This window comes from Triticum aestivum, chromosome 1A (genome assembly GCF_018294505.1).
Source record: "Triticum aestivum cultivar Chinese Spring chromosome 1A, IWGSC CS RefSeq v2.1, whole genome shotgun sequence".
Lineage (NCBI taxonomy): Eukaryota > Viridiplantae > Streptophyta > Magnoliopsida > Poales > Poaceae > Triticum > Triticum aestivum.
This window is the reverse complement of record NC_057794.1, coordinates 243,569,247-243,592,450: the sequence shown is the minus strand read 5'-3', so window position 1 is coordinate 243,592,450 and position 23,204 is coordinate 243,569,247. Positions and strand designations below refer to the sequence as shown.

General features: G+C 43.0%; 1 long non-coding RNA gene across 4 annotated transcripts; it reads left to right on the top strand.

The window, feature by feature from the left end:
* The first annotated feature begins 13,001 nt into the window (after positions 1-13,001).
* LOC123044317 (uncharacterized) lies at positions 13,002-19,952 on the top strand. 4 transcript variants are annotated; one of them, XR_006419981.1, is made up of 6 exons: positions 13,003-13,567; positions 14,353-14,419; positions 17,317-17,747; positions 18,301-18,357; positions 18,921-19,015; positions 19,637-19,952. It is a non-coding gene; the product is annotated as an uncharacterized lncRNA (long non-coding RNA). The 4 variants fall into 4 exon arrangements; XR_006419978.1 differs by having other exon boundaries at positions 13,002-13,567; positions 14,353-17,747; positions 18,918-19,015; XR_006419976.1 differs by having other exon boundaries at positions 14,353-17,747.
* Positions 19,953-23,204: the final 3,252 nt, after the last annotated feature.

Here is a 23,204-nt window from a genome sequence, read left to right as displayed (position 1 = left end):
ATAGCTGTAACGCCCTCGATGCGGCTATATCTCCCACGTGTCGAAGCACGACTTAGAGGCATAACCGCATTGAAAGCAATGTCGCAAGTGAGGTAATCTTCACACAACCCATGTAATACATAAGGGAAAGAGATACATAGTTGGCTTACAATCGCCACTTCACACTATACATGAATAAAGCATTACAACATCCAAATACAATCAAGGTCCGACTACGGAACCAAAATAAAAGAAGACTACCCCAAATGCTACACAGATCCCCGATCGTCCCGACTGGGCTCCACTACTGATCAACTAGAACGAAACAACACAAAGGACAAGATCTTCCTCGAGCTCCTCCTTGAGCTTGGTTGCGTCACCTGCTCGGTAACATCGACACCTGCAAACTAGTTTTGGAAGTATCTGTGAGTCACGAGGACTCAGCAATCTCACACCCTCGCGATCAAGACTATTTAAGCTTATAGGAAGGGTAAAAGGTATGAGGTGGAGCTGCAGCAAGCGACTAGCATATATGGTGGCTAAACATATTCGCAAAAGAGAGCGAGTAGAGAAGGCAAAAGCATGGTCGAACAACTAATGATCAAGAAGTGATCCTAGAACAACCTACGTTAAGCATTACTCCAACACCGTTTTCACTTCACGGACTCCGCCGAGAAGAGACCATCACGGTTACACACGCGGTTGATGTATTTTAATTAAGATCAACTTCAGGTTTTCTACAACCGGATATTAACAAATTCCCATCTGCCCATAACCACGGGCACGGCTTTTGAAAGTTCAAAACCCTGCAGGGGTGTCCCAACTTAGCCCATCACAAGCTCTCACGGTCAATGAAGGATATTCCTTCTAGCGGGAAGACTCGATTAGGCTCGGAATCCCGGTTACAAGACATCCTCGACAATGGTAAAACAAGTCCAGCAAGACCACCCGATGCGCCGACATCCCGATAGGAGCTGCACATATCTCGTTCTCAGGGCACACCGGATAAGCTAAGCGTACGGGAGCCAACATAACCCAAGTTGCCAAGGGACGGCCCCGCACGGTGCTCTGGGTTGGACCAACACTTAGACAAGCACTGGCCCGGGGGTTTAAAAATAAAGATGACCCTCGGGATGTGCGACTCCCAAGGGAAAAAGGCTAGGTGGCGAATGGTAAAACCAAGGTTGGGCCTTGCTGGAGGGGTTTTATTCAAAGCGAACTATCAAGGGGTTCCCATTATAACCCAACCGTGTAAGGAACGCAAAATCCGGGAACATAACACCGATATGACGGAAACTAGGGCGGCAAGAGTGGAACAAAACACCAGGCATAAGGCCGAGCCTTCCACCCTTTACCAAGTATATAGATGCATTAATTAAATAAGAAATATTGTGATATCCCAACAAAATATCCATGTCCCAAACATGGAACAAGCTCCAATCTTCACCTGCAACTAACAACGCTATAAGAGGGGCTGAGCAAAGCGGTAACATAGCCAAACAACGGTTTGCTAGGACAAGGTGGGTTAGAGGCTTTGCTCAACAATATAGGGAGGCATGATAAGCAAGTGGTAGGTATCGCAGCATAGGCATAGCAAAAGAGCGAGCAACTAGCAAGCAAAGATAGAAGTGATTTCGAGGGTATGGTCATCTTGCCTGAGATCCCGCAAGGAAGAAGAACGAGTCCATGAAGAAGACAAACGGACGTAGTCGAACGAATCCTCACAAATGCGACGATATCGGAACTAACCCGAAGAAGCATCACCGGAAAGAAGCAAACAACATGGTAAACAACCACCACATAAACATGGCATGATGCACAACCAAGTATGATGCATGTCCGTTTTAAATGTTCATGGCATGGCATGGCAAGAGCACGAACAAAACTACAAGTTAAGTGGAGCTCAATATGCATCGGGATGCATATTGACAAAACACCACATCAATTATTTAGTTCTCTCCCGTTTAAGTACTCAACAATATTAAATGTTGGTTAATATGGCAAGAGGTGAAGCATAACAAAACTATATCATCTAAACAATTTCAATGGGGCCGGATATAACAAATAACAAATCCGGTAAGTCCCCATATGCATTATCAATTTTAATGCAACAACAAATTTTAACCATCTTAAAGTTGTTAACATGATGCGGATGACATGTTCAAGTTTATGCAATTTTTATTAAAAGTTGACCAGAGCATTAAGAAGCATTTGTCACCGTGGTGGAAAGGAAAAGGGTGCCACGACAACGATAACGAAACGGTGCCACGGCAACGTTCCGGTTCTGGTAACTCGATTGAGGTACCGATGCAAAGGAGAAGTGTGCGGATGCGTGCAAAAGATGGTGGGGTGCTCCCAGATACCGGGTGTCCCATGAATCGACGACGGTGTCAAATGAGGGAACAACTAACGTTCATGGGCGTATTACGACAACCAACATGCATTCGTTCACGGACGTCGTCTCGAGGTTATACCTTCCAAGCGTGCAAGCGGGATAGTTCTCGTTCGGTGCAAAGTAGAGGAAGTAGACGTTCTCGCGACAGCGGTAGTGGAAGTAGTCGTTCTCACACGCTCTAGGGTCGACGGTAGAGGTTCTCGCGATCTCGGCGGCGGTAGTGGTACATGTTTATCGTTGCACGAGTTTCCATAGACGTTCATGTCATCGGTGTCGTGGTACTTGTGGTCTTCGGACTTTCCGGTCCCGTTCTTGCGACGATAGTCGTTCATGTTCATTCGGAGAGGTACTTGACGACTCCAACGTCTTCGGGGCGACGGTAGTTGTACACGCTCCACGAGATGTCGATCGTTCGGGGTCCGACTTGCGGGTCTTGCCGACATGAGTGGTACTTGGCGTTTCCGCGCCGTCGGTCTTGCCGGTCTCGGTCTCGACAAAGTAGTTGTACAAGTGCACCATCGGACTTGTCAAATCTGAACTCTTCAAGGACCGTCGTGGTACTTAGCGCTTGCGGGGTGGTGTTTGCCGAAACCAGGGGAACTTGACAAAATCTTCAACAATGGAACTTGGCGATAATCTTTGTCTGGTAGTCGTCTGACTTGACAGCAATGGCAACAGCAAGCGGAGGAGATCCTGGGCTTCGGGCATGCGATGCCACAGGGAGGAGACGAGAACTAGGTGGCATGTGGAGAGGGTCATGGTCGGGCTCAACCACGTCGAGGAGGCCGTGGCGGAGCAAGCAGGAGGCACTGGACATGGGAACCCCCGCGCCCAGCGGGGCACACGGGATGCAGGAGGCGAGGCAAGGCGATCTCGGCAGCCTGGACTCGCCGGCCGGAGCGGCGGCGGGGCTTGCCAGCGAGGCAGCCATGGGTGGCACTGAGGTAGAAGAGACCATGGCACGCTGGAGGCGCGGAGGAGGCGACCGGAGAGGATGTCCGGGAGTAGGGGCACGAGGCGCGCGGCGCGAGGGCCTGCTCCTCTGCGTATGACGGCGCAAGAGAACGAAGGGGAGAGGGACGAGGCTGGCGGCGCTCCGGTGGCTTTGGTCGCCAGCGGGGGAGAATCGAAGGGAGGCGGTGTGCGGGCATGGGATCCAACGGGGCTCCGGGTGAACTTGGCGGCGGTGTGGGAGGACGAGAGGGAGAGGGTGTCAAAGGGGAAGGATGGCTGCGCACGGGACGAGGGAGAGGGCGAGGCGATGGATCAGGCGATGAGGTGGCGGCGCTGATTGGGCATCGATGGAGAGGATCGAGTGCGGGGCGCTCTGGCGGTGGGGTGGAGACGAGGGGGGCTGAGGGAGCGCTAGAGGGAGAGACCGATCGAGGAGAAGCAGGGTTCGGGCGATGGGTATCGCTGGCGGCGATAGGGAAGAGATGGGGCGATAGGGAAACGGGCTAGGGTTAGCGCTAGGGTTGGTGGGTGCGGCTGGGCCTTGGGCCAGCGCTGGAGTTTGGCCTAGGAAGGCCGGCGGCTGGATGGGCCTATAGGCCACTGGTGGGAGGTGGTTGCTGGAGGCCCTAGTGCCCGTCTAGGCTGGGCCTCTCTCTTCCCTCTCCAACTCTCTCCTTTTCTTTTAACTAAATAAAAGAAAAGAAACTTGGAAGAAAAGCCGAGAGGGATTGCAGTGGAGTTTGGACATGAAGTAAATTTTCTCAGACTCGCAAAAATGAGCCTGATCCACGAAAAATGGAAATGATCACGTGGTTGAAGTTTGAAACGAAATCATTTGAATTTAATTCAAATGGTTTTGCATAGGAAGTAGGTTATAGGGAGGTCCAAAATGTTGAGGTTTTTGGTGGAGCTCCGGAATATGATGAAAGAAATATATGGCCATGTTGGAGACCAAGAATTAAGATAACAAAGGCATTGGGATATTTTGCAAGTGTGTTTGCAGTAAATCCAAATAATTGGAATATTGACTATAGCTCTCTAAATATCGAGAGGATATGTTGTAAAGAGAATCACCATGTGAATTCCCTCGGTTTAAATGGATCGAAGATCCATACGGTTTATTTAGTTGAGATGCAAAAAAAAACTTATGACATGACGACATGATGACATGATGCAAAGCACATGTTGCAAAGATGAAATGCAACAGACCAAACAAATCACACGACGAAACCCGGAAATCATGGAAGGCACCTGAAGCTCCGGTCTTGGGGCGTTACAATAGCCTGCCCCTATCGGTGTGACCGAGTGGAACAACTCGGTGGCACCGAGATTCACAACTACAAGCAGTTACTGAAACTCAGTGTGACCGAAAAGTTCGAATCGGTTGCACCGAGGTTGAAAACCTAGATCGACTTAGTGATATCGGTATGACCGAAACGGGTGAATCGGTCAGACCGAAACACACAAAGAAGTTTTGGAAGTTTAAGTCTATGACGAATCAGGGACTCCGAGTGCTCCTCACACGGAGTGGTTCGAATCTGACTTGATCAAATTTTGTGATGCAACATGAATAGAGTTTGAGACGAGAAAAACATAGATAGCTAGAGAAGGTTCTTAAGCATTCTTGTCCATCCACTTGGCCAAAAGAAAAGGAAACCAATCAATCAAAACAACAAAGTGGATGTCCTCGAATGAGTAAATTATGCAACCAACATGCTCACACAATAAAATGACAAATGAAATATGTGGCAAAGCATGCACAAACAATTCTAGAATCTATCAAGCAATTGGCGATGACTAGGTCATCTATATATGAGTATATTGACTTAGGAGTCAAATGAGAACATTTGATCATAGGTCATACTCATCGTTTAAGCACAAGTGGGGTTACCACTTTTACATAAAGTGTTGTTGTGTTCACACCATTAGAGTTGCTTTAACTCAATTGTTAGAGTAAAGCTCCCCCTAGATGTGAGATCCCCCCTAAGAGGGATGAACTAACCTTGGGTTTTGTCGATGATGACTTCATGTAGGTGTTGAAGATGTGGATGCTCTATGTTGATGTAGATCATTTGGAGCTATCCCTTGGAGTGAGTTGCACTTTCAATACCTACACGGGTTAGTCCCACAAGGAACAAACAAGGATATCCATAGACATAGAGTGATGCACACATAAGATGGTGTCTATGAAAGCTTTAGGTTACCTTGTCCCTTGTATTACCAACAAGAGGGTTTGTGACTCCTTGAACTAGTGCAAGATGTGGAAGTTGATTGCACTTGTTCTCGCCAAAATGATAAGAGTGAAGTATGTTGGCGGAGTCACCCTCAAGAACTCTCTAGTTCTTCTTCTTCAGGATCCACACCATCTTGATGAGAATCCTCGGAGTTGTAGTTGTACTTGATGAAGTGGAACTTGATGTAGTCTTGGGAACCCACTTGACCAAGGCCTTAGGAGCTTCTTCAAATGCATCAATTTCCTCTTGAAGCTTGTCCTTGCCTTTTTGCTTGTGGTCTTGTGGTGGAAGATCATCTTGAGCTTGTGTCCCTTTGAAAGAAGTAGGATCATACTTCTCTTGTTGAGGAACAAACTTCGTCTTGGGGTATTGATCTTCTTCCCACTCAACTTCATTGGCATTGAACTTTCGTTCAAAACCAATACCTTGATTCTTCCGGTGCCTTCCTTGCTTGCGTACAATTTCCTCGAATTGCTTACTCCCGGCAAGGCTCTATAAACACCTTTCTCTATAATTCCCTTCAATAAGCTATTTTCTTGCTCAAGTGTAACTTGGCTAAGAGAATCATTAGTGGAATCAAGAGAACTACTAGAAGCAACAATATTGGATTTAGCATGATTATTGTTACTACTAGACGAAGAATCTTTCTTGTTCTTGTTAGTAGACTTGACTTGAGGCATGTAAGTGGATAAGAGTAAATGCTTGGCAATGTAAGAAGAACTTTTCTTGTGAAGATCATCATTGATTGCCTTTAAGAACTCATGCTCTTGCTCAAGGTTGAGCTTTTCAAAACGTAGTTTCTCATGAGTCCTTAAAAGTTCTCGATGATCTCCTAAGATAATTTCATGAGCTAACTTAAGAGTGTTTAGTTCTTTAGTTAGAGACTCAATCTTCTCCTTATCATTGTCATTCGTTTCATCATAGTATTCATCACTATAGTTGTCAACAAGTAAATCATCATCACCTAACAAGTCATCTTCATCACTATTGAAATCAACATACTCGGGGTGTGATACCTTTGGACCTTTGGCCATGAAGCATCTTCCAATTCCTTCATTTGGTGAATCAAATATGTCGTAGGAGTTGGTTGACACAAGTGCTAGACCGGCAACACCTTCATCTTGAGTATATTCAGAGTCGGAGTGATAGCTTCTCTCGGAGTCATTGTCGGAGTCGGAGCCGGATACCCATTCACCAACATGAGCTTGATGTCTTTCTTTTGTGTAGCTCCTTGATGACTTGTCCTTCCTTTCCGAATCCTTGCTTCTCCGTGAGGATCTTCGTTCATATCGATCATCCCTACTCCTTCTCTCCCTTGATGGTGATTCTTCTCTTCTACTTCTTCTTTTGGGAGAATCTTCTCTTCTCTTGTGGGGAGCCGTACACTCATTGGAGTAGTGTCCGGGTCTTCCACAATTGTAGCAGCTTCGCTCTCGACTAGAAGATCTTTTGTCATTGTAGGACCTTGACTTGGAACTTCTCTCTTTGCTTCTATTGTTGTAGAACTTGTTGAAGTTCTTTACCATTAAGCTCAATTCTTCATTGAAGGTTTGTTTCTCACTTGATGATGTGGGAGCTTCACATGAGGCTTTGTAAGCACCACTTGACTTGTTATGGAGCTCCTCCTTATCCTTGAGTGACATCTCATGAGCAACAATTCTTCCAATGACTTCTGTTGGCTTGAGATCTTTGTAATTTGGCATCATTTGGATCAATGTGCATCCGGTATCGTATTTTTCATCCAAGGCTCTTAGGATCTTCTTGATGATGAATTTGTCAGTCATCTCTTCACTTCCTAAGCCGACAATCTCATTTGAGGGTTTTGGAGCATATCACTAAGCACTATGAAGCAAGAACCTCATCAAGCAACACCTCATCCCTCCTTGATAGTATTGGCTTTTCCTATAGACTCAATGTGATCTTGGATCACTAAAATATAAAATGTAGAGTCTTGAGCTTTGAGCTTGAGCCAATCTTTTTGTCCTTAGTATTTTGAGGGGGCCACTTTCCTCATGCATGCCATGCCATTCATTGAGCATTTCCTGAAATATTAATCTTGGAATAGCATTAGCTCAATGAGCTATATGTTGTTAAAATTACCAAAACCACCTAGGGATGGTTGCACTTTCACAAATGCCAACTTGACATAGATCCCAATGGTAAAGCGGTGGATCAAAAGGTATACCACTCCATGATTGGCTCTTTGCTTTACCTTTGTGCATCTAGACCGGATATCATGTTGAGTGTGGAAATTTGTGCACGGTTTCAAGCCGCACCTAAGGAAAGCCACTTTGTGGCAGTCAAGCGAATCTTTCGTTATTTGGATCATACCCAAACTTTGGCTTATGGTACCCAAGAGGAGTAAACTTCAACCTTGTAGGCTACTCGAACTCTGATTGGGCGGGAGACAAAGTGGATAAGAAGTCAACTTCCGGAGGGTGCCAATTCCTTGGTTGCTCTTTGGTGAGTTGGTCTTCTAAGAAGCAAAGTTGTGTGTCTCTCTCGTCCACCGAAGCGGAGTATGTGGTCGCCGGTAGTTGTTGCGCACAACTTCTATGGATGAGGCAAACTTTAAAGGATTATGGTGTCATGTGTGACAAAGTGCCTCTTTGGTGTGACAATGAAAGTGCCATCAAGATTTCTCTCAACCCGGTGCAACACTTCAAGACGAAGCATATTGAGATTCGGTATCACTTCATTTGGGATCATATTAGGCGAGGGGAGATCGATCTCAACTATGTCAACACTCATGATAACCTTGCAGATATCTTCACAAAGCCCTTAGATGAAGCAAGATTTCGCGGGTTAAGGCATGAGCTAAATATCATTGACTCGAGCAATGTGGCTTGAACCCTTGCACACCACACCATACTCATCTTGATATCTTGTTTAGTTGTAGGCATGGACATAGGGGGAGTGTTGTTCTCTCAATGAACTCTCCCTCCCCCCATTATGCATAAATTGATCAACTCTTTCACATTAGCCATTGTTGATGGTACTTGTGCTTCAAAGACGAGTTTTGGTCATGGGCCCAAGGATAATTCTTCGTGGTGCCATACCAATTGACTCAGAAAGACAGCGGAGGAGTCCTCAATATATGGTTTAACATAGGCATTAGAAGCATAATTATCATAACAATATTTAAGTATGGTAAAATTTTCAGATTTGTAAAGAGTAGCATCATATTTTTCAATCAAAGAAGCAATTTCATAAGCACCCTTAAAAGCAACAAATTCTTCAATTTGTTGAACATCATAGTAATTATAAACACCCTTAGCATACGAAGATACGATTCCATTATCACTAAACTCACATTGGTAGGGAAGGTGTTTCTCAAGGTCTTCAAAACAACAAGCAAAATCATATATTTCACATAAATTCCAAGCATAGCATTAAAAACGATGAATTTGATCCGGTAAAAGTTTCCCTTTTTGAGATAAGCGGTGTCGCACATAACAAGCATGCTCATCTAAAGATTTGCCCTCAACTAAGCTAGTTGGGGTTTCAACATGAGCACATAGGGATCGAAGATGATCCAAGTAAAAAGCTTCAGGAGTGTGATAGATTTTGAGTGGTTCTTCAACCATTGGTTCTGTAGGTACCACTAATTTTTTTGGTATTTTGCGTTTCCTACCCTAACTAAAGGTAGAAAACAAGAGCACAAAATAAAAAGTACGTAGTGATAAAGCAAACAAGCACACACGAGAATATTCACCCCACGCTATAACACCCCGGCAACGGCGCCAGAAAAAGGTCTTGATAACCCACAAGTAGAGGGGATCAATTGTAGCCTCTTTCGATAAGTAAGAGTGTCAAACCCAACGAGGAGCTAAAGGTAGAACAAATATTCCCTCAAGTTCTATCGACCACCGATACAACTCTACGCACGCTTAACGTTCGCTTTACCTAGAACAAGTATAAAACTAGAAGTACTTTGTAGGTATAACAGGATAGGTTTACAAGAATATAAAGAGCACGTAAATAAAAACTAGGGGCTGTTTTAGGTAAAGAAGCAATAAAGTTAGTATAGCGAGTGCGGAAAAGTGGTGGCAGGAGTTACGAAATTGTCCCTAAGCAATTGACTACTTTACTAGACCGATAGCAAGTTTTATGTGAGAGAGGCCACTGCTAGCATGTCATCCCTGACTTGGAATTCCATGCACTTATGATGTGAACTATTAGCAAGCATCCGCAACTACTAACGTTCATTAAGGTAAAACCCAACCATAGCATTAAGATATATTGGTCCCCCATCAATCCCGTATGCATCAATTTCTATGCTAGGTTGTAGCTTCTGTCACTCTTGCCCTCCAATACATAGTCCTATCAACACACAACTAACCCTATGGTGTGATCCACGCGCACACTCATATGATGGGCACCAAAGGACAGCAAAATAACTACAAGCAAATTAAACCAATCATAGCAATTCACCAATTACCAATAGGACAACGAAAATCTATTCAGACATCATAGGATGGCAACACATCATTGGATAATAATATGAAGCATGAAGCACCATGTTCAAGTAGATGGTACAATGGGTTGCGGGAGAGTGGACCGCTGTAGATAGATGGGGGAAGGTGATGAAAATATTGGTGAAGATGACGGAGGTGTTGGTGTAGATTGCGGTGGTGATGATGGCCCCGGCGGCATTCCGGCGCCACTGGAAGAGAGGGGGAGAGGGCCCCCCTTCTTTTTCTTCTTCTTCTTCTTCCTTGAGCTTCTCCCTAGATGGAAGAAAGGTTTCCCCTCTGGTCCTTGGCTTCCATGGCATGGGAGGGGCGAGAGCGCCTCCGAGATTGGATCTGTCTCTCTGTCTCTCTCTGTTTCTGCGTTTCATATTCTGGCCTTTCACCATTTCTTATATTTCCGGAGATCCGTAACTCCGATTGGGCTGAAATTTTAAGACGATTTGTATCCAGAAGGGCACCAACCGCCTTACAAGGTGGCCACGAGGGTCAGGGGCGCACCCACCCCCTGCCTCGTGCCCCCTCGGGCATCACCTCGGGTTGATTCTTCTTCCCAAAAATCACATATATTCCAAAAAAATCTCCGTCGGTTTTTATCCCGTTTGGACTCCATTTGATATGGATTTTCTGCGAAATAAAAAACATGCAACAAACAGGAACTGACGCTAGGCACTGGATCAATATGTTAGTCCCAAAAATAGTATAAAAAGTTGCCAAAAGTATATGAAAGTTGTATAATATTGGCATGGAACAATCAAAAATTATAGATACGACAGAGACGTATCAGCATCTACAAGCTTAATTCCTGCTCGTCCTCAAGTTGGTAAATGATAAAAAAAGATAATATTTGATGTGGAATGCTACCTAGCATAATCTTGATCATGTAATCTAATCATGGCATGAATATTAAGACATGAGTGATTCAAAGCAACAGTCTATCATTTGACATTAAGACAATAATACTTCAAGCATACCAACCAAGCAATTATGTCTTCTCAAAATAACATAGCCAAAGAAAGCTCATCCCTACAAAATCATATAGTTTGGCTATGCTTCATCTTCGTCACAAAAAATGCTCCCATCATGTACAACCCCGATGACAAGCCAAGCAATTGTTTCATATTTTAGTATTTTCAAACTTTTTCAACCTTCACGCAATATATGAGCGCGAGCCATGGACATGACACTATAGGTGGAATAGAATATGATGATGGAGGTTGTGTGGAGAAGAAAAAAAGGAGAAAGTCTCACATCGACACGGCTAATCAATGGGCTATGGAGATGCCCATCAATTGATGTCAATGCGAGGAGTAGGGATTGCCATGCAACGGATGCACTAAGAGCTATAAATGTATGAAAGCTCAAACTGGAAACTAAGTGGGTGTGCATCCAACTTGCTTGCTCATGAAGACCTCGGCCATTTGAGAACGCCCATCATCGGAATATACAAGCCAAGTTTTATAATGAAAATTCCCACTAGTATATGAAAGTGATAACTCAAGAGACTCTCTATATGAAGAACATGGTGCTACTCTGAAGCACAAGTGTGGTAAAAGGATAGTAGCATTGCCCCTTCTCTCTTTTTCTCTTTTTTTGTTTTTGTTTTTTTGTTTCTTTGTAGACTTCTTTGGCCTCTCTCTTTTTTTTGGGGGGGGGGCTTCTTTGGCCACTTTTATTTTGATAACCTCACATGAGACAATGTTCTAATAATGATGATCATCACACTTTTATTTACTTACAACTCAATATTACAACTCGATACTAGAACAAAATGACTCTATATGAATGCCTCTGGCGGTGTACTGGGATGTGCAATGATCTAGCGTAGCAATGACATTAAAAAATGGACAAGCCATGAAAACATCATGCTAGCTGTCTTACGATCATGCAAAGCAATATGACAATGATGCTCAAGTCATGTATATGAAGATGATGGAAGTTGCATGGCAATATATCTTGGAATGGCTATGGAAATGCCATGATAGGTAGGTATGGTGGCTGTTATGAGGAAGATATAAGGTGGCTTATGTGTGATAGAGCGTATCATATCACGGGGTTTGGATGCACCGACGAAGTTTGCACTGATTCTCAAGGTGAGAAAGAGCAATGCACGGTACCGAAGAGGCTAGCAATGATGGAAGGTTGAGAGTGCATATAATCCATGAACTCAAGATTAGTCATAAAGAACTCACATACTTATTGCAAAAAACTATTAGTCATCGAAACAAAGTACTACGCGCATGCTCGTAGGGGGTAGATTGGTAGGAAAATACCAGCTCGTCCCCGGCCGCCACTCGTAAGGAAGACAATTAATAAATACCTCATGCTCCAACTTCGTTACATAACGGTTCACCATACGTGCATGCTATGAGAATCACAAACTTCAAGACAAGTATTTCTACAATCCACAACTACCCACTAGCATGACTCTAATATCATCATCTTTATATCGCAAAACTATTGCAAGGAATTAAACATATCATATTCAGTGATCTATAAGTTTTATGTAGGATTTTATGACTAACCATGTGAATGATCAATTCATGTCATCTCTTTAAATAGATATAAGTGAAGCAAGAGAGTTTAATTCTTTCTACAAATGATATGCCCACGCTCTAACAAATATAAATGAAGCAAAAGGCATTCTACAAATGGCGGTTTTCTATGTGAAGAGAAACAGACAATCCAAACTTCAAATGATATAAATAAAGCACATGAAGCATTCTATAAAGCCATACTCGAAAAGTATAAGTGAAGTGCAATGAGCATTCTAACCTATTCTAACCTATAAGGTTGCTAGCCAACTTGGCTCCACGATGATCCTTCAACTTGGCTCCTCGTTTTGAGCCTGGGCCGTCAGATCTTCACCTTCTGGTAAATCTTGTTTTCACCCTGCAGTTGTTTTTTCTACCCAATGATGGGTGGGTTCGTCTCGCCCTTGTATTGGCTGGGTCAGCCGCGCTCGTATGCTAAAGGGATTTGCCAGTCAGCTCCGCGCGTGCCGCACCGTGTCTCGTCTCAAGTCGCGTAGGTCCCCAATCCCCACAGCACAAACCCTAGCCTCCCCGAGCCCCGCGGCGCCGCACTCTCTCCTCCTCCTCCTCCTCCGTCCTTCCTCGTCAGCCATCACAGCCATTCCACCTCGCTCCTCTCTGTCCGACGACCATGCCACCGGGAGGAAGCCACCGCGCAAGAGGTCAGGGGCCGCCACCACCGCGAGCTAGTGGACGCCCGTGGCGAGCCTTTGGGCAGGAAGCCGACGGGGAGCACGCAACAAAGCCGCGCCCGCTGCCAGGGTCTTCCCGCTGGAGGTGGAGGAGCAGGGGATCCCGCCAGATCCGAGGCGTGAGGGCGCGGCGGCGACCTGCAGGCAAAGGGCGACGGCTGGGGCGCTCGATTCGGTCCAGTGCCATGAGCCTCTCCCTGCAGGGTAGAGAGAAGATGGGGGAAAGAGAGAAGGAAGGAGATGAGGGAGAAAAGGAGAGGAAAGAGGAGAGGGAGGTGCAGCGGCAGATGAAGAGGAACACCGGCAGGTGCAGGCCATTCACATCCCCCCGCCCCCCATCGCTTCTCTCCATATCATCTTCTTTGGAGCTAGCTAGCTGATTGGTCAACGCCAAGGAAGATGAGGAAGACAGAGCCAGCAGGAAGATGGCCCAACCTTGCTGCCGATGCCCACCGGCCACTCTGTTTTTTTTTTTAGTTTTGGATCAAAGTTCTCTTTTACCTTGAGTGTCCCTTTCTTGGCATAAAATGGATTCAACAACCAATTTTAGCTTAAGAACAAACTATCAGTAAGGAAGGGCAAACTGACAGAGGTGGGCAAAACAAAAAAATATGAAGGAAGAGGTGGGCAAAACAAAAAAATATGGAGGAAGAGGTGGGCAAAACAACTTCAGCAAAGAGCTAAATCACTATGAAATGCCACTTTCCAGTGATTAATTGCGCCCTTTTAAATTTTCAGTAGGGAAATCAAAAGTTCAATAAAGATAGAAAGTTGCATTTTATTCTTATCCACATGGTTACTGAATTTACATTTTTATCTGGAAAGAGGTAGCCTAAAACAATTTAAGTTGCATTTTATTCTTATCCACATGGTTACTGAATTTACATTTTATCTGGAAAGAGGTAGCCTTAAACAATTTAGATTTTTTACCAGAATCTCTCTAAAACTTACCTGCTACAAATATGAAATGCCATTGCGTTGTTACTTCAGTGGGAAGTTCCTATACATATTCTCTGTTTCTCTTGAATTGGTTGAAAGTGTTTCTTCTGCTATCCACTCTTACCTTTGCTGCTGAATTTTGCTTTGCTACAGAAGTAAGACATTGTGCTGTTGAAGGAATCCATCAAGAACTGGAGGCACTGGCCTACGACATGGGCAGGTATGTGCTTCATGATTGTTGTTGGTTAATTGAGAGTATGTGATGCTTGAAGAAATGATGTGCAAGCAGACTAAATCTTTTATCTACATCTACAACTTAATGTTTCATGTTAAGAAAAGTATATCTCATATTTCCCCTTAGTGGCGGAGAGCATATTTGAGCAGCTGACTGCAGACTGGTCATTTGCGTCAGTTTGATTTGTTTGCGTATGTTCACTGTTTTCTGTTTTCCAAGTGTTGAGTGGCTACAGTTTTGTCTGCTTTGCTGCTGTTGGCTACATTTTTGTCCGCTTTGCTGCTGTTGTGCTTGACATGAGCAAGACTAGGGGCATGACAGTTCCGCACGGGGCATAAAAAATTCATAGTATCAGTGTCCATGCCTATATGTCAGGTTAGGGTGTGTTTGGTACAGGGAATGAAGTGGAATGTAACGGGTCGGACCTGCACCTGGGAGCGATTCCTGTGTTTAGTTGAAAAAGGGAACGGAACGCACTGATTCCCTGGAGAGGAATATTCCCTCTATATGCCGAACCGGGTGGTTCCTCCAAATTGGCTGGACCACGCGGAATGCGTCTCTCTCGCGTCGTCCCCCACTCACCAACGAGGAAGGCGTCCTGTGCGGCGCCCCGCTCCCTCTCCCTCGATGGGCATGGCGGCGGCCATACACCTCCCCCTCCTCTACGGCACCCCCTCGCCGCGGTTGGATATGCAGCCTTGTCGGCGTCTCCTTCCCCTCGCCGGAGATGCAGCTTCGCCGCGTCTCCTGCCCCTCGACCAAGGATCTAGGAAAGGACGGGGCGGCTCCCTCTCGATCCGGCCTCTCCCTCGGCTCGCCCTCTGGAACGACGGCTCCTCCCCCGTCTTTCTCTCGTCAAGCAGCAGCTGATTGCTCCCTCCTCCCGTTCCTCTCACCCAGTAGGAAGCAATGATGGCAGGTCAGATGCAGCCGATTTGTTGGGAAGCAGAGCAGATAAGCAGCGGTCGGCTCGGCTTGTCTCCTTCCCGGCAGCTAGCCGGCCGGTGGCATCCAGACACCTGGGCGGTAGCAGCAAGAGAAGCATCAGCGACGGCAAGAGCAAGCTCCTTCGATTGACTCTTTCTAGCTTGGCATTCTCCGTCCAAAAATCAGTAGTACTCAAACTTGATTAGTGCTAGCTTTGTGTGCTCTGTGTTGAGACTGGTAGTAATAATTTTTGTTGTCATTAATACTTTGTGATCTAGATTTTGTGCTTCATGAACATTTGTTATTTATTTTCTGAAAAGTTGCTTTGACTACCATTTTTATATATAAACAATCAAATATCAGGTTATATATTTCAGTGATAAATCATTGTGAAATTAAAATGTTGTTCAAAACTATTTATACTTGCGAGTGGAGTTATAAATTATTGTGAGTGGAATCAAATTCATTCGATTCAATCTCTCCAACCAAACACCGAAATGTAACCATTCCATTCCATCTACTGTGCTCAAGCAAACACAGAGACGGAACCGACCCATTCTAGTGGAATGGAACCATGACATTCCATTCCACTTCGTTCCGCAACCAAACACACCCTTATATGCCTTTGTAAGGTAATCAGTCGTGTATGTCAATGGCAGTGGTTTAAAATACGTAAGCTGATGCATCTTGTGCTTGCTTGTCACTGTGTTTCTACTAGGCAAGGTCTGCAATAGATTATATATATATTCATTCAAATATGACGTGGTCTTCTTCCTTTGCCTTCGTTAACATATTTATTTGGGCGTTCCTTTTCTCTGTACTTTGTTTGGGCAGTATTTTTCCCTACACATGTCCTTTTCGATTATAAGTTCATGAGCTAATTTGGTCATAATGTAACCCGGTCCTAAAAGTACTCTTGCACTGCAGAATTCTCTTATTTACATGTTTGGTCATGATATAGCTCTGTCCTAAATCTACTTTGCTTTCAGTTTGAATCTGTCATGACCTGGGTAGATATACTCTAGACCACTGTTCAAGAAGGCGCTACTAGGCGCTCGCCTAGGCGCGCTTAAGCTCTGGGCGCTGGCATAGCGCCTCGCTTTGGACCTAGGCGCTCAGAAAAGCGCCCAGAAAGGTCCTCCGGCAAGAAATCGTGTTTCTCAGGCAGGAAATCAATCTCCCCAGCCAGGATTTGACCTCCCCAGCAAAGATCCATCCTCCCCGACGAGGATTCAACCAATCCAGCAACAAATCAACTGATTCCGGCGAGAGATCAAGCATTTCCGGTGAGAAATCGACTGATTCCGGTGAGGGATCAAGCATCTCCGGCGAGAAATCGAGCTTCACTGGCTGACTGGTTCCCATGTGCAGCAAGGGAGAGAGGAAGGAGAGAGGCGGCGTGAGGTGGATCCCTAATTTTCTGTCGACTGTGCACGTATGGGAGGCTTTAGTAGGAGAATTGAATAGATGGGCCAGTGGTTTAATGGGCCAGATCAGCCCATCTACCTTGTTTCTTCATGCTACAGTGGAAACGCCTAGGCGCGCCTAGGCGACGCATAAGCGGGTTGTGCGCAAGTAGGTCACAAAACGCATAAGTAACGCCCAGCGCCTTCTTGAACTTTGCTCTAGACCTTGATATATGAGTACGTAATGGAAGAAGTGGACATCTTGGTCACTGCAGATTTTCTCTGTTCATTTAAAAAAGAGTGAATTACAAAATTTGTCATGACCTGGATAGATATACTCTAGACCTTGATATATGAGTACATAATGGAAGAAGTGGACCTTGATATATGAGGTAGCTATTCATCCATCTTGCTTTTTAGAAAATTTGTGACCACAGAGGCCGAAGACGCCACCCTGTAATGTCGCGCTGATGGTAGCCCATACTGCTTTGCCGATGAATAATATCGTAAGTGTAACAGCTAATGTTTGAATTTTTCATACCGCTTCAGCTAACCTATGAATAGGTCTGCACTCTGCACCTACATATTTTGATGATCGTACACTGTTGCCGTGGCTGGCCAATATGATGATATGTTTAATGAAGGTTTTGAATATTCTATTCGCATAGCTCTGACAGGTAAGGATACTTTAGGTTGCAGCTCAACTATGTATCTTTGGATATTAATCTTACAACATTTTATTTCTTCTGTTTTTGGACTTCAAATTTCTGCGAATTGTGGCTTAACTATGATACTTTAGGTCGCATGCTAAACTATGTATATGTGAATTGTGGCTCAGCTATGAGGTTTCTAATGAACATTTTGGGTATTCTATTACTACGTCTTTGAAAGGTTAGGATACTTTAGGACTCAGCCATGCCTCTCAGTTTCCCGCCTTCCCCACTAAGCCAGAAGAGGTGGTATAGTGGAGCAAGCATCAGGTGACAAGGCTTATTTCTTTATTTGGACCTAAATTTCCGACTCTATTATCATAGAGCTTATGTTAATATCCATTCCTAGCCGTACTCCTATTATTCTGTATCACCATTCTACAAATGCTTCAGCGAAACTTTTCTTTGTTTTAGTTCTTAACAGTTTTGTCATCTTCCATTAGAATTTGCTCCATATAACAGCAGGGGAGGTCCCTACTGTATCCTTCTTCCAATAGAATAGATGCATGTGATGTGAAGTTTATTCTGGTGTATGAAATAAGTAGTTGATTGTGCAATCTTTTAAACGAGCAAGGAATGAGAGAGAGATAATGTTAGCATGGCAACCATCTTTTAGTCTACAATTGAGTTGATGTTCTGTGAGATTTAAAAACTAGGTTGACAATTGGCATGGTTTGCATTACTGTGCGTGCCTCCTTTTATTTGTTCTCTTGTTGTTCAATTCCTTATTTCTATAAGGTTTTTGTAATTATGTTTATGTTAGAAGGTTTAGATGTCATACTCTGCATGGACTCTTAGTAAAAGAAATTTCTGTTGTTCTTAGGTACTAATCAGGTTATTGATGCCGCCGGATAGCTGTCGTTGGCTATAATGTGATTAGGTACCAATCCTGTTATTAAAGCTGTTATGGTATATGCTGCTGCTACTTAATTATACTCTTATGTGGTCAGCCAAGTATTCTTCTGGATCTACCTTTGTGTAATGTATAACTGAAGTACGATCATTTTCTTGCATAAACTAAGCATACTATGAAGAATACAATGCCAAAATAACTGTTTAAACTTTGTGTGTCAAGAGTAAATTGCCTTTTCTGTGCTTCAGAGTAGATTGCTACAACAGATTGTTCATAGTCACTATTCCAAGTTTTTTGTGTGTCAAGCCTTAAGAGTAGATTGCCTTTTCTGTACATTCTGTTGTAGCAATACTGACTATGAATAGCAGTAGTGTGTTTGCCGTTTGTTTGTTCTTGTGGCTTCAGAAAAAAAAAACCTGGAATGTTTTTTCTGCTGGTACAACTCTCTTTGGCTAGGACATTTTGGCTTCAAATAACATAAATGAACCTAAAATTTATTAATATCTTATATCACTTTTTGTATTTGATGTTCTTCATGCATGCTCATCAACCAAGAGGTTAATCCAATAATGTCACACGTTCCTCAGCAGGTGTCAAGCCCTCCGACGCCCAGCCGTTCGCTGTTGTCTCTGCCCGAAGAAGGATTATGGTCCTCCGCCTCTCTGCTACTCCTTTTAAAATTCTGGTGTGTTCTTTCTTTCTTTATTTTCTGCCAACAAAAAGGTGGAACCTGTTCTTAATTTCCCATAATGATTTCTATGGCAATTTGTTAGTATATTTCTAGCTGGAATTGCATGTATATCTTTTACATTGCAACGAATTAATAAGGAGAATAGAAGCATTTGCATCCATCTAACATATTTGTATGTTTTTTTTAAAAAGGCTCAAGGTTAGAGATGTGGCACTGTATGAGGCTATCATTAGGATGGAAGATAATTTAATGTTAAAATATTGTTTGAGCTTCCTTCGTTCTGTAAACGGCAATACAAGCTATCTTTGCACCATGATTCTATTACAGATTTTCTGTTAACAACTGGCAATTAACGACACATCAAATGTTCTGTATTGAAATGGATCATTTTATCAGGTTGGGTTTAGTAGGTCATAATGCTTTTATTCTACGACAGGGTTAATTTTGTTTATATTGTAACAAGTTCAGGTATTACAGGGGAAAACAACATTTTTTGGTTTTTTTGGTAAAAATAGTTGGGTAGAGATCTTAATGAAACATTGCATTTATTTCATACAAGTCGCTCATACAATTTGCACCTAGCAAATAAATTAGTAACACTATCTATTTTATCAGGTAAAAACACCGGCATGTTGTTTGAGGTGCATGCATCGGTTGTAGCGAAGATGTCCATATGACGATGCATTGCTAACCATGGAGCACCGCAAGGATTTAGAATATGTACCGCAACTTAGAGACTTGGCACATTGCCACTTGCTCCTATCACCATGCAAGTGGTCGATGCTTTAGTGTTGAACTATTAATTAATCCATCGTTTTTCTTTAATCTATGTGATGGTGCCCCTTGCCATAAATACTTGTTATGTGGATTCAATAGAAATGATGTTCTAAGCATCTTTGATCGTTATAAAACAAATGCCATAGACGTTCAACTGCTATGCAATGTTTGATGCTCCTTCATTATATTTATACAAAAGGGCTAAAGCTCCAATCATATGTCTTTGCTGAGACCTAAAGCTCCTAACTAATGAAAATATTTTGAATGCGCTCATGATTTTAAAGGTACATATATTTTTAAACAAAAGCCTATGTATTTTTTGCTCAAACAGTCACCAAAAAAAATGCAAGTGTTTTCAATGTGAACTTGATTTCGAATGAGTCTCTACGAACATGGTAGCAAGCGTTTTGTGCTATTAAATTAAAATGTGTGTATACATCTCGGTGTAGACAACAATCCACCATATTCCATATTAAAAGGGATTAAACCATGGCTAATATTTTCATCGCGCACATGGATTTAGGGTGCCTCTGCATCATTTGGCGCAACGGGTCCACTAGTTTTATAAATTAACCATGGACTATCTCATACCAGCATGGTGCATCAAAGAAAAGCAAAAACTAAATGCAAAAGACGTTCCAAGATTTGCACATATCACGTGAACGAAACGAATCTAAAAACATATCGATACTTGTTGAAGAAAGATGAGATGCCTTCCGGGGCATTCCCAAGCTTAGATGCTTGAGTCTCCTTGAATATTTACTTGGGTTGCCTTAGGCATCCCCAAGCTTGAGCTCTTGCCTCTCCTTCTTCTCCTCACATCGAGACCTTCTCGATCTTCGAACACTTCATCGACACAAAACTCAACAGAAAGCTCGGTAAGATCCGTTAGTATAATAAAGCAAATCACTACTCTAAGTACTGTTGCAAACCAATTCATATTTTGTTTTTGCATTGTAGCTACTGTAATATAACTTTTCCATGGCTTAGTCCACCGGTAGAAATCAATGATTTCATCAAAACAAGCAAAATATGCATCAAAAACAGAATCTGTCTTAAACAGGACAGTCTGTAGTAATCTGAACATTCACCATACCTCTGGTACTCCAAAAATTCTAAAAGAATTAGGAAAAATAAAAAATTTGTATAGAAAGACTGCAAAAAGTTTCGGAACCGTTTGACGTTCCAGTAAAAAATTTAAAATCACGCGCTACAGCCAAAGTTTCTGTCTTGCACCTCACAAACCAACAAGCAATGTAAACATCCTAAAGGCATATATTAGCTCATTATTCTTGTTTTTAAACTTTATAAAAGCACACAATAGAAATAAATCACTCTCTAAAACTTCCGGGTTGTCTCCCTGGCAGCGCTTTCTTTAAAGCCATTAAGCTAGGCATATAGTGCTTAAGTAATGGATCCACCCGGATTCTGAGGTATATCAAAGCCAATTTTAATTAACAATGATTTATGAATTAATTATGAGCACAAAGTAACATAAATCATGCAACAACGAAGTCTAACTCTCTTCCTATGCATCGGCATGTCATAAAAAAACAATTCATGCACACCTAGTAAAGGCCAATGCATAGTATAAACAGTTTCTTGCAATTTTATCTTATTGGAAACACGGAGAGGCGGAGATGTAGTTCCTCTCTCATAATAATTGCAAGTAGGAGCAGTAAGCACATGCATATTATATCTATCAAAATTATCATGTGCAACCAATTGACTCAAAAAGACAGCGCAGGAGTCCTCAATATATGGTTTAACATTGGCATTAGAAGCTTAATTATCATAACAATATTTAAGTATGGCAAAAATTTCAGATTTGTAAAGAGTAGCATCATACTTTTCAATCAAAGAAGAAATTTCATAAACACTCTTAAAAGCAAAAAAATCTTCAATTTGTTGAACATCATAGTAATTATAAACACCCTTAGCATACGAAGATACGATTCCATTATCACTAAACTCACATTGGTAGGGAAGGTGTTTCTTAGGGTCTTTAGAACAACAAGTAAAATCATATATTTCACATAAATTCCAAGCATAACATTGCAAATGATAAATTTGATCCAGTAAAAGTTTCCCTTTTTGAGATAAGCGGTGTCACATATAACAAGCATGCTCATCTAAAGATTTGCCCTCAACTAAGCTAGTTGGGGTTTCAGCACAAGCACATAGGGATCAAAGATGATCCAAGTAAAAAGCTTCCGGAGTGTGATAGATTTTGAGTGTTTCTTCAACCATTAGTTCAGTAGGTACCACTAATTTTTTTGGTATTTTGCGTTTCCTACCCATAACTAAAGGTAGAAAGCAAGAGGACAAAATAAAAACTACTTAGTGATAAAGCAAACAAGCACACACGAGAATATTCACCCCACGCTATAACTCCTCGGCAACGGCGCCAGAAAAAGGTCTTGATAACCCACAAGTATAGGGGATCAATTGTAGCCTCTTTCAATAAGTAAGAGTCTCGAACCCAACGAGGAGCTAAAAGTAGAACAAATATTCCCTCAAGTTCTATCGACCACTGATACAACTCTACGCACGCTTTACGTTCGCTTTACCTAGAACAAGTATAAAACTAGAAGTACTTTGTAGGTGTAACGGGATAGGTTTGCAAGAATATAAAGAGCATGTAAATAAAAACTAGGGGCTGTTTTAGGTAAAGAAGCAATAAAGTTAGTATAGCGAGTGTGGAAAAGTGGTGGTAGGAGTTGCGAAATTGTCCCTAAGCAATTGACTACATTACTAGATCGATAGCAAGTTTTATGTGGGAGAGGCCACTGCTAGCATGCCATCCCTGACTTAGAATTCTATGCACTTATGATTGGAACTATTAGCAAGCATCCGTAGCTACTAACGTTCATTAAGGTAAAACCCAACCATAGCATTAAGATATATTGGTCCCCCTTCAATCCCGCATGCATCAATTTCTATGCTAGGTTGAAGCTTCTGTCACTCTTTCCCTCCAATACATAGTCCTATCAACATACAACTAACCCTATGGTGTGATCCACGCGCGCGCTCATATGATGGGCACCAAAGGATAGCAACATAACCACAAGCAAATTAAACCAATCATAGCAATTCACCAATTATCAATAGGACAATGAAAATCTATTCAGACATCATAGGATGGCAACACATCATTGGATAATAATATGAAGTATAAAGCACCATGTTCAAGTAGAGGGTACAGGGGGTTGCGGGAGGGTGGACCGTTGTAGATAGATGGGGGAAGGTGATGAAGATGTTGGTGAAGATGACAGAGGTGTTGGTGTAGATTGCGGTGGTGATGATGGCCCCGGCGGCATTCCGGCGCCACCGGGAGAGAGGGGGAGAGGGCCCCCCTTCTTCTTCTTCTTCTTCCTTGAGCTTCTCCATAGATGGGAGAAGGGTT